The sequence below is a fragment of the Sciurus vulgaris genome, assembly GCF_902686455.1.
Source record: "Sciurus vulgaris genome assembly, chromosome: 7".
NCBI classification, from domain to species: domain Eukaryota; kingdom Metazoa; phylum Chordata; class Mammalia; order Rodentia; family Sciuridae; genus Sciurus; species Sciurus vulgaris.
The window spans coordinates 120,147,962-120,158,559 of NC_136467.1; positions in this window are offsets into that span (position 1 = coordinate 120,147,962).

The following is a 10,598-nucleotide window of genomic DNA, read 5'->3' on the forward strand; positions in this document are numbered from 1 at the left end:
AATCCTCACATAGACACATAGCTATGAGAATTGTACAGCAGCAGAAGGTCTTGAATTGTGTCCCTAGCCAGGTGTGGCAGCACACACCTGTAATCCCAGCGGATCGGGAGGTTGAGGCAGAAGGATCACAAGTTCAAAGCCAGCCTCAGCAACTTAGTGAGGCCCTAAGCAACTCAGTGAGATCCTGTCTCTAAATAAAATATTAAAAAGGGCTGGTGATGTGGCTCAGTGGTTAAGTGCCCTGGGTTCAATTCCCAGTACAAAAATGATAATAATAATTGTGTCCCTTCCTAATTAGAACAAGTTGTACTCCATGTATGTATAGTATGTCAGAACACATTCTACTTCGGGCTGGGGTTGAGGCCTAGCATGAGTGAGGCACTGGGTTTGATTCTCAGCACTGCATATAAATAAAGGTCTATGAATAACTTTCTTAAAAAAAATACATTCTACTCCCAAGTATATCTTAAAAGGACAACAAAAAAATTGTCTAAAAAAATTGTGTCCTAAGAACTGACTATTGTAGCCTCTGATGTTAAGCTGCCTCCAAGAGATGATAGTTCTTGTTTTGTTACATTATTCAGAGATTTTTATTGTCATATATATATTACATCACACAATAATAGTGCTCTAATTATTAATATATTCAATCTCATCTAGTGGGGAGTGCTAGAAATTGAACCCAGGAGTGCTTTATCACTGAGCTACATCCCTAGTCTTTTTATTTTCTCATTTTGAACAAGGTCTCACTAGATGTCTGAAAGTCTTGTTAAGTTGCTGAGGCTGGCCTTGAACTTGTGATCCTCCTGCCTCAGCCTCCCGAGTTCCGGGGATTACAGAGGTGCACCACCACACCTGGCTACAATTTATGTTCTTAAAGTTGTTAGGAAATTAGAAAAATAGAGTGTTTCCTACTACCCTGTATATTTTATCATTTCTAGCACACCTCATCTTTTCGTGTGGATTTGAGTCATTTTCTGGTGTCATTTCCTTTCAGTCTAAATGACTTCTTTAGCATGTCTCGCAGGGCTATTCTGCCAGCGCTGATTTAGCAATGTCTTTATTTTACCTTCGTTTTTGAAGAGCAGTTTTGCTGGATATAGAATCTTTCCTTCAGCATATCAAGTACATTGTTCCACTGTTTTCCAGCCTCCCTTGTGTCTGAGGAGATGTCCGGCACGATCGTACTGATGCTCCTTCTCTGAGAGGAGTCATTTTACTCCTGCTTCTTTCAAGAGTTTCTCCCCTGTAGGGTTGGTGAGGTGGTTCAGTGGTGGGAGCACTTGCCTAGCATGTGTGAGGCCCTGGGTTTGATCTCCAGCACCACAGAATTTTTTTTCTCATTGTCTTTTTTTCTTTTAAATGTTTTTTCAGTTGTAGATGGACTCTAATACCTTTATTTTATTTATTCACTTTTACATGCTGCTGAGAATTGAACCCAGGGCCTTACATATGCCAGGCAAGCGCTCCACCACTGAGCCACAACCCTGTTATGGGGCGCAACTTAAGAACAGACCAGTCACCACTGAGAAGTCCAAATTCGAGAGTCTTTACTAAGCCGGCCAGCTGACTGTCTCACACAATGCCCCAAAAAATGGCTATTGGGAGAACAGCCCCAACCACAGGGTTGTAAGGGTTCTTATACCAAAAATCACATCAATCATAAATGTCTGTTGCTATGATCCGAAATTACAAACTAACATCGTGAGATCATCAACAGAGGGAGAAGGGGGTCAAAATGATCCTTACCTAGGTACAAACTAAAGAGTGATTACTAACGTCCACACAATTACCGTTCACATGGTACATAGTTTAGGAGCAATAGGAATCAAAAGAGAGCAATTTTTCTTTACATAGGAATTATCATTTTGTATTGTTAAACTTGTCACACTAAGTAACAGATGGGTGGGGTGTTCCCATGGGAGCAGCTTATTTCCTACGTAACATGGAGTCTCAGAGCAAAATGGAGTCTGTTTAGTCATTTCCCTTAGAGTCTGGCCTATAACATTCTCATGGAGCCATATCTGTCAGTCCATCACAAACCCCAGTCCTCATTATCTTCTTTTTTTTTTTTGATTCATTGTACACAAATGGGGTACAAATTTCGTTTCTCTGTTTGTGCACAAAGTACAGTCACACTGTTTGCATAATCATGTGTACAAAGGATAATGATGTTTATCTCATTCTATTATTTTCCTCCCCCCCACCGCCTCCCTCCCCTCATTTTCCTCTATACTATCCATCCTTCCTCCATTCTTGCTTCCCCCACACCCCCTCATTGTCTTTTAACAGCCTACAATGAGTCTAGGTGTGAATCACTTTGTATTAATCCTACTTGAAGTTTTTCATTTTCTTACATGTATGGATTCATGTTTTCATCACACTTGGGAGGTTTTTGATCATTGTTTCCTTAAAAAAAGAACCTGCCCTTTTCTCTCCTCCTCTCCTTTGTGTACTCCCATTAGACCTAAGCTGGTGTACTTGATGTTGTCTGACAGGTCTCTGAGCATTGCTTACTTTTCTTCAAGTTTTTTTTCCTCTTATGTTCTTTGTATTGGATAATTTCTATTGATCTATATTTAAGTTTGCTAATTTTTTCCCCTGCATTCTAGAATCTGTTACTAAGTCCCTTGAATGAATTTCTCATTTAGTCATAGTGCTAATGCGTGTGTGTGTGTGTGTGTGTGTGTTACTGGGGATTGAACTCAGGGTCTTCATATGCTAGGCCAACACTCTACCACTGAGCTCTATCCCCAGTCTAAAATTTACCATTTTAATGATTTTTAACTGTACAATTCAGTGACGTTAAGTACACTGATGTTGGGCAATCATTGTTGTCATCAATCTTCAGAATTTTTTACATCTTCCCATCCTGAAACTGTACCCAGTAAACAATAACTCCCCATAGAGCCTTGGTCCCTGGCAACCACCATTCTGGTTTTTGTCCCTGTGAATTTGCATATTCTGGGAACCTTATATAAAGAGATTCATAGGATATATGCTTTTGTGTGTGTGTGTGTGTTTATGTGTAGCAGAGATCAAATCCAGAGGTGCTTAACCACTGAGTCACATCCTCAGCCCTCTTTTTATATTTTATTTAGAGACAGGGTCTTGCTCAGTTGCTTGGGGCCTTGCTAAGTTGCTGAGGCTGGCTTTGAACTCACAATCCACCTGCCTCAGCCTCCCAACCCACTGGGATTACAGGTGGGTGCCACCATCCCAACCTTGATAAATGCCTTTTTGTGACTGGTTCTTTCACTTAGCATAATTTCTTCAAGGTTCATCCATGTTGAAGCACATCAGAATGTCTTTCCTTTTTAAGGTCAAATCATAATCCACTTTATGTATACACAACACTTTCTTTATCCATTCATTTGTTTATGGGCACTTGAGTTGTTTTCACCTCAGGTTATTGTGAATAATGTTGCTATGATTACACGCATTCATGTTTGTTCATGTCCTTGTTTTTAATTCTTTTGGATATATGCCAAGAATAAGAATTGCTGGATCATATGGTAATTCTGTGTTTAATTTTTTTCTTTTGTACCAGGAGTTGAACCCAGGTGTGCTTAACCACTGAGCCACATCCCCAGCCCTTTTTATTTATTTATTTATTTTTGGGTGCTGGGGATCAAACCCAGGGCCTTGTGCTTACAAGGCCTTTTTATTTTTTAATTGAAACAGGGTCTAAGTTGCTGAGAGTGGTTTTGAACTTGTGATTCTCCTGCCTCAGCCTCCTGAGGTACTGGGATTACAGGCGTGGACCACCATGTCCAGCTATGTTTACTTTTTTGAGAAACCACTATCCTGTTTTCCACATTTTATACCGTTTTACATTTTACATTGCTACTATGCACAAGGGTTCCAATTTCTCTACATATCCTCACCAGCACTTGTTTTTATTTTTATTTTTATTTTTTTGTTTGATTTTTCAGTACTGAAGATTGAACCTAAGGCCTCCCACATACTAAACAAGTATTCTACCACTGAGCTATATGCACCGCCTTGTGTGTGTGTGTGTGTTAGCCAGCTTTTTTGCTGCTATGACTAAAAGACCCGACCCATGGCTTCAGAGTCTCGGTCCATTGACAGCTGGCTCCATTCCTCAGGACACCAGATAAGGCTGAACAACATGGTGGAAGAGTGTGGTGTAGGGGAGCAGCTCACATGATGATCTGGAAGCAGAGAGAAAGACTCCACTCTCCAGATACAAAATATATACTCCATAGCCACGCCCCCAATGAACCGCCTCCTCCAGCCACACCCACCTGCCTCCAGTTACCACTCAGTTAATCCCCTCAGGGATTAATTCAATGATTAGGTTAAGACTATACCCCCCAATCATTTCTTCTCCAAACCTTTCTTTGTCTCACACGTGAGCTTTTGGGGAACACCACATCTAAATCATCACAGTGTGTATGTGTGTGTGAGAGAGACAGGGTGTTGCTAAGTTTCCCAGGCTGGCCTGAAACTTGTGATCCTCCTGCCTCAACCTCCCAAGTAGCTGGGATGACAGGTCTACTCAGCTTGTTTTTGTTTTAGTAATAGTCGTGTTAATGGGTGTAAAGTGGCATCTCATTTGTGGGACTTTTTTTTTCTTTTTGTGGTGTTGGAGATAGAACCTGAGTCATTGTGCATGCTAGGCAAGTGCCCGACCACAAAGCTACATCCCAGTCCCTCAGTGTGGCTTTTATTTGCATTCCCTTAATGATCAGTGATGTTGAGCACTTTTTCTGTGCTTACTAGTCATTAGCATATTTTCTTTGGAGAAATGTCTATTCGAATCCTTCCTTCATTTTTATTTTTCTGCCTTTGTGTGTATGTGTGTATGTGTGTGTGTTATTGGTTGTTGAATACATGGCCTCACACATGTAAGAACATGCTCTCCTGCTGAGCTACATCCCCAGGCCCTTTGCTCAGTTTTAAATTAGTCGTCTGGGTTTGTTTGTTGTTTGTTTTGTTGTTTGGTACTAGGGATTGAATCCAGAGGCACTCAACCACTGAACCTCATCCCCAGCCTTTATTATTATTATTATTTTTTATTTAGAGACAGGGTTTCACTGAGTTACTTAGGACCTCACTAAGTTGCTGAGACTGACTTTGAACTCGCCATCCTCCTGCCTCGGCCTCCTGAACTGCTGGGATTACAGGTGTGCACCACTGCATCTGGTCCTTGTCACCCTCTTGATGGTGTCTGATGCACAAGATTTTCATTTTGGGGCTGGGGTTGTGGCTCAGTGGTAGAGTGCTCGCCTAGCACACATGAGGCCCTGCGATCGATCCTCAGCAACACATAAAAATAAAATAAAGGCATTGAGTCCACCTATAACTAAAATATATATTTAAAAAGTTTTTCATTTTGATGTGGTTTAATTTACCTGGTTTTTCTGTCATGCTTGTGTTTTGGTGTCATATTCAATAAACCACTGCCAACTCCAAGATCACAGAGGTTTTCCCTTAGGTCTGTTTTTCAGTGTTTAGGTCTTTAATCCATCTTGAATTAATTTTTGTATATGCTGTTAGGTAAGGGTCCACCTTCACTCTTTGGCCTATGGATATCCAGTTTTTCCAGCACCATTTGTTTAAAAGACAGTCCTTTTGTCATTTCATGGTTTTGGCACCCTCATGAGGTGACATATGTGTGAGGATTTATTGGTATACCTGTCTGTCATCATGCCAGTACCACATGGTTTTTATCACTGTGACTTTGTAGTAAGTTTTGAAATCAGGAAGTGTGAGATCTCCAACTTTGATTTTGTTTTTTAAGATTTTTTTTTTTTTTTTTGGTTATTCAGGGTCTCTGCAGATTCCATATCAATTGTAGGATGAATGTTTCTATTTCTGAAAAAGGAAAATAAAAAACCATCAGGGCTGGGGATGTAGCTCAGAGGTAGAGCATTTACCTAGCATGTGTGATGCCCTGTGAGTTTCATCTCCAGTATCAAAAAAAAAGATCATTGAGATTTTGATAAGAATAGTATTAAATCTGTAGATCGCCTTGGGTACTTATTATGCTGTTCAACTCTAAAATATTCTTTGGTTCTTTTAAAATTGTTTCTCTTCATTGAGAATCTCTATTTGGTGATTCAATGTCAAATGTTTGTCTTTAAACCTGATTTCCTTAATTCTTCTAAGATAGTGTCTTTGAGTTATTAGTCTACTAAATTCAACATTTGTGGGAATAATTTCTATTAACTTCTTTTCCCCCCTTGAGTGTGGGTCACATTTTCCCATTTGTCTTCTACTTTTGTTGTTGTTGTTGTTGAAAGTTGGACGTTTTAGATACTTGTAGCAACTTTGGATTCAAATGTTTCCCCTCTAAGTTGTTGGTTTTGCCTATTTTTTCTTTGTGGTTTTTCTTCTTAGTAACTTGTTCAGGCTAAAGTCATGGCATTTCTGTCTCCTGTGGTATTCAGCTGTTGATGTCTCTATTCTTTTTAATTCCGCGAGTCTGTGTGTGTGCATGTGTGCATGTATATGCACGAACGTGCAGGGGTAGGTGTGTGGGGCAGGGGGTTGAACCTGCAGCCTCAGATGTGCTAGCCAGGTGCTCTACCACTGAGCTATGCCCCCAGCCCCTAATTCATATTTTAATTTCTGATTTTCTATGGGTTACTCCATGTTTGCATAGATTAGTGCTTAACAACCACAAGATAGTAAGTCTAACTAATTTAACTTTACCCAGAAGTTTTACACCAGGCTTTTTAAAAAAATGCTCAGTATGTTTCAAGGAAAAGTAGCATACAAATACTGCCTTGTAATATACTACATGTTCATGTCTATACTTCAAATTCAAAACATAGGGATTACAGTTTGAATCTGGAGTGTTCCCCAAAGGTCTCGTGTTAAAGGCTTTGTCTCCAGCTCATGGCATTATTGAAAGTTGGTAGAAGCTTTAAGAGGCGGGCCTAGTGGCAGGTGGCAGGTTATTGGGGTATGCCCTCAAAGGGGATTATGGGACCATGGCCTCTTCCACTTTCTCTCTCTCTCTCTTTTTTTTTTTTTTGGTGGTGCTGGAGATTGAACCCAGGGCCTTGTACATGCAAAGCAGGCACTCTACCAACTGAGCCATATCCCCAGCCCCCACTTTCCCTTTTGATTCCCAGTCATGAGGTGAGCAGTCCTCCTCTGATGCCATGTGCTTCTACCATAATGCATTGTGCTGTCACAGGCCCAGAGCAACAGGGTCAATCAGTCAGGGCCTGAGACCTCAAAACCTGTGACCCAAATAAACCCTTTCTCATTTTAAGTAGATGTATCTTGGATATTTGTTACAGTAACAGAAGGTTTATTAACACAATAGATAATGTACAAAAGGGAGTCTAAGGGGAAAAGTTAAAGAAATAATCTCTACTATTTGTAGAACTCATAGCTCTATTTCATGTGCTATCTTAAATGACACCTTGTAATAGTTACTTCAATCATAAGACATGTTTAAAATCACCTGGCCCACATTTGTAGACTGTACACTTGTCTGTGATTGAAAAGGCCAAACAGCTCTATAGATTTAGGAATTCTCATTTGAACAATCTGTTTAATAAAACTTAAATCAGCAAGGGAAACACATATCCCTTGTTGTTTACTAAACAATTTTTGATAGAAATTACTAAAAAACAACAAAGATGTTTGTATTTCCAATTTGAGAAACACACCTTCACCATTGGCAGTTACATAATTACTAGATTCAGAGTTGCCTAATGGCTATATCACACAAATGTAAATTCATGGGTTATCTTGTGGTAGATCTATAATACTGTAGTTCTGGAGTAATGATAGAAATAATATTTTTAAGTATTTATAATTTAGAATAATACAGAAATAGGTATTATTTCTATTGGGCATGGAGTCACAAGTACTATTACTGGAGTTTACTGCCTACTATAGTAGCTATTTATTGCCACATAACAAATTGCCCCAGAATTCAGCAGCTGGAAACAACACTTATTTTCTCACCTGGTTTCTGAGTAATACAGAGCAGGGAGCACTGGCTCTGAGGCTCTTGTGACATTGAAATTGCCATCTTAAGTTTTGACTGGACTGGGGGATCCATTTCCAAGCTCATTCACGTCTGTTAGCAGAAGCGTCCTTTCCTCACTGAACCCATTTCATCTGGCTTGTCCAGCTGAGAGCCAAAAGCCCAGCCTCCCTTGCTGCTAAGTGTGACCATGTTACTATGTTCTGGCCAATGAGTTATAAGTAGAAGATATTGGGTAGAACTTCTGTCTTCTTAAAAGACAGACAGTTGTCCTAGGCTATTAGGCAATCACTGAGGACGGTGATGGAGAAATACAGAGAGACTGAGTCTTCAGTAATAGGTGGACCTTCCCTTCAGCTTCCTTTATGTGTGTGTGTTTGGGGGGGAGGGGTATGGCTTGCTTAAGGCTCTGTATTTAAGCCTGATCTAATTCTTCTTCTTTTTTAGTTGTAGATGGACACAATACCTTTATTTTACGTTTATGTGGTGCTGAGGATCAAACCCAGGGCCTCACGAGTGCTAGGTAAACACTCTACCACCGAGCCACAAACCAGCCCCTAAGCCTGACCTAATTCCAATATGCATACACTAAAATTGCCTGGCCTTCACAAAATCCCTGGTAGGAAAAAGATTATCTTTATTTTATAGAAAAGGAAATCAGAAGATAGATTAGTTGATCAGCTAATACTCATATGAATAGTGAAGCTGCTCTGACCTCAGCCCGTGCTCAAGGCCACTAGACTTACATGGTTGTTTTTCAGAGTGAGCAACAGCAAAAATGGTAAATAGCAATTGCTAACTGTGAGCTCTTGTGATGTACCAGACACCATATACTTACCATTTCATATACTCTCTACAACAATCCACGAAGTTGGGGTTATTATCCCCATTTTACAGACGAGGGAACTGAGGCTTGGGAAATTTAAGTCATTTGCTCATGACTCAAGCAGAGATGTAGGTGACCAAGATACAATCTCATATATACTTTAGAAAGTGGCCTCTGAATAAGGTTTAGAAAATGGGTAGGAGAGGGAAAGAGCAAAGACCAGGGGTTTCCTTAAAGAGCTGTTGAAAGATTTTGAAAACAGCGCTTGCACCCTCTGACCCAGCAACTGTCTTCAGGATGTGATGTGTGTGCTCTGAAAAGCTCCTTGCAAATCGGGGCTTCTGGTGGAGGTGAGGATGTTTGACTACTCTCCCCCTGAACTTTTAGGGAGTTCCCTCCATTCTCTTGCCTCTCACATCCTTAGCCTCCGGGAATGTCCACTGTCCCAGTCTCACCAAAATTTGTAAAGAGAAGAGAATGGATGGAAGAGCAGAGCCCATAAAACCCTTTGCTTTAGAACGCCATGAACTTAAAAGAGAAAGCTCCATGGGTTGGAGAGGGCGGCAGAGGTTGGTGGGGGGCCGGCTGGTACTGTTAGCAAAAGCTTGGTCCTTGTCCCCGATGCCAGTCCAATAACAAGAACACAGTTTTGAGAAAAAGGAAAAAGAAGTTTTATCGCTTTGTTAGCAGAGAAGAAACACAGGGACTCCTGTCCCAGAGGCTGTGACTCTGCCCACCAGCAGAACAGGGGACTTTTAAAGAGGAGACTCAAGGGCTGCACTCCCCGTGTTCTCTGTCTGTCGTTGCCATTCACTCGTTAATTTGGGAGATGGTCCTCTCTGAGACCTTCTGGATTTCTCCATTCCTGTGGTGGGTGTGTGCTCAGGGACAGATGACTCTGCCCAGGGTGGGGAGGAAAGGTCATCGTGTTTCCCTGAGATCAGGGAGGAGCAGGGAGAGAGGAAGAGAAAGAATCATGTAGTTTTTTTAAAAATCAGCTGCAGCAGCAGAGCAGCAGGGCTACATTCAAAGCATGTGGACACGGTTACAATCAGTACCATCAGTAAGCAGCTCAAACCAGCCCTTGTTACTCAGCACAGACCCATGAGGTGGGCCACCCAAATTCTATAACCAGGGTGAGTGGGACTGGATAGTGACCTCTTATCTACTGGAGGAGGTAACTGAGGCCCACAGAGGTTGGGAAACTGGCTGAAGGTCACAGGGTGAGTAAAATGTTGAAACTTGTGTTCTTTTTTACCACGTTTGCCACCTACACCAGCAGTGGAACCTGGAAGCTGCTAATTCAAACCAAAAGAAAATGTTTGGAAGGATGAAGCCTAGCTTGCAGAATCGAGGCAAGGCTATGTCAGTAGCAGAAATGGGCTCTGAGTACATTAATTAGAAAAGGATTATATTGAAAGGATTAAAGGGATATATCTTTGAGAGAGCTAAAGAGGCTTGGCAGCTCTGTGACCAGGAATAATGTCTCAAATCATTCACAGAACCAGTGTGGTGCAGTCACCGCCTCCAGCACCTCAGCACACACATCAAAGCTCCCACAGCAGATAGCCTTGACCTTGGGCAATGCTGTGGGGACCACAGCCATGAAGGCCTCTGGAAATTGTACTTATCAGCCACCATCCTCACAGAACCACAATTCTGCTGATCCTACTTTCTTTGCACTACAAGCTTCCAATTCACAGCTTCAGTGTGTCTAATTAATGGATCCTGGTCATGTATACAACTCTAGGTGCAAGGGATTCTGGGAAAGGATCTGGCTTCTTTGTGTTGGGGAGG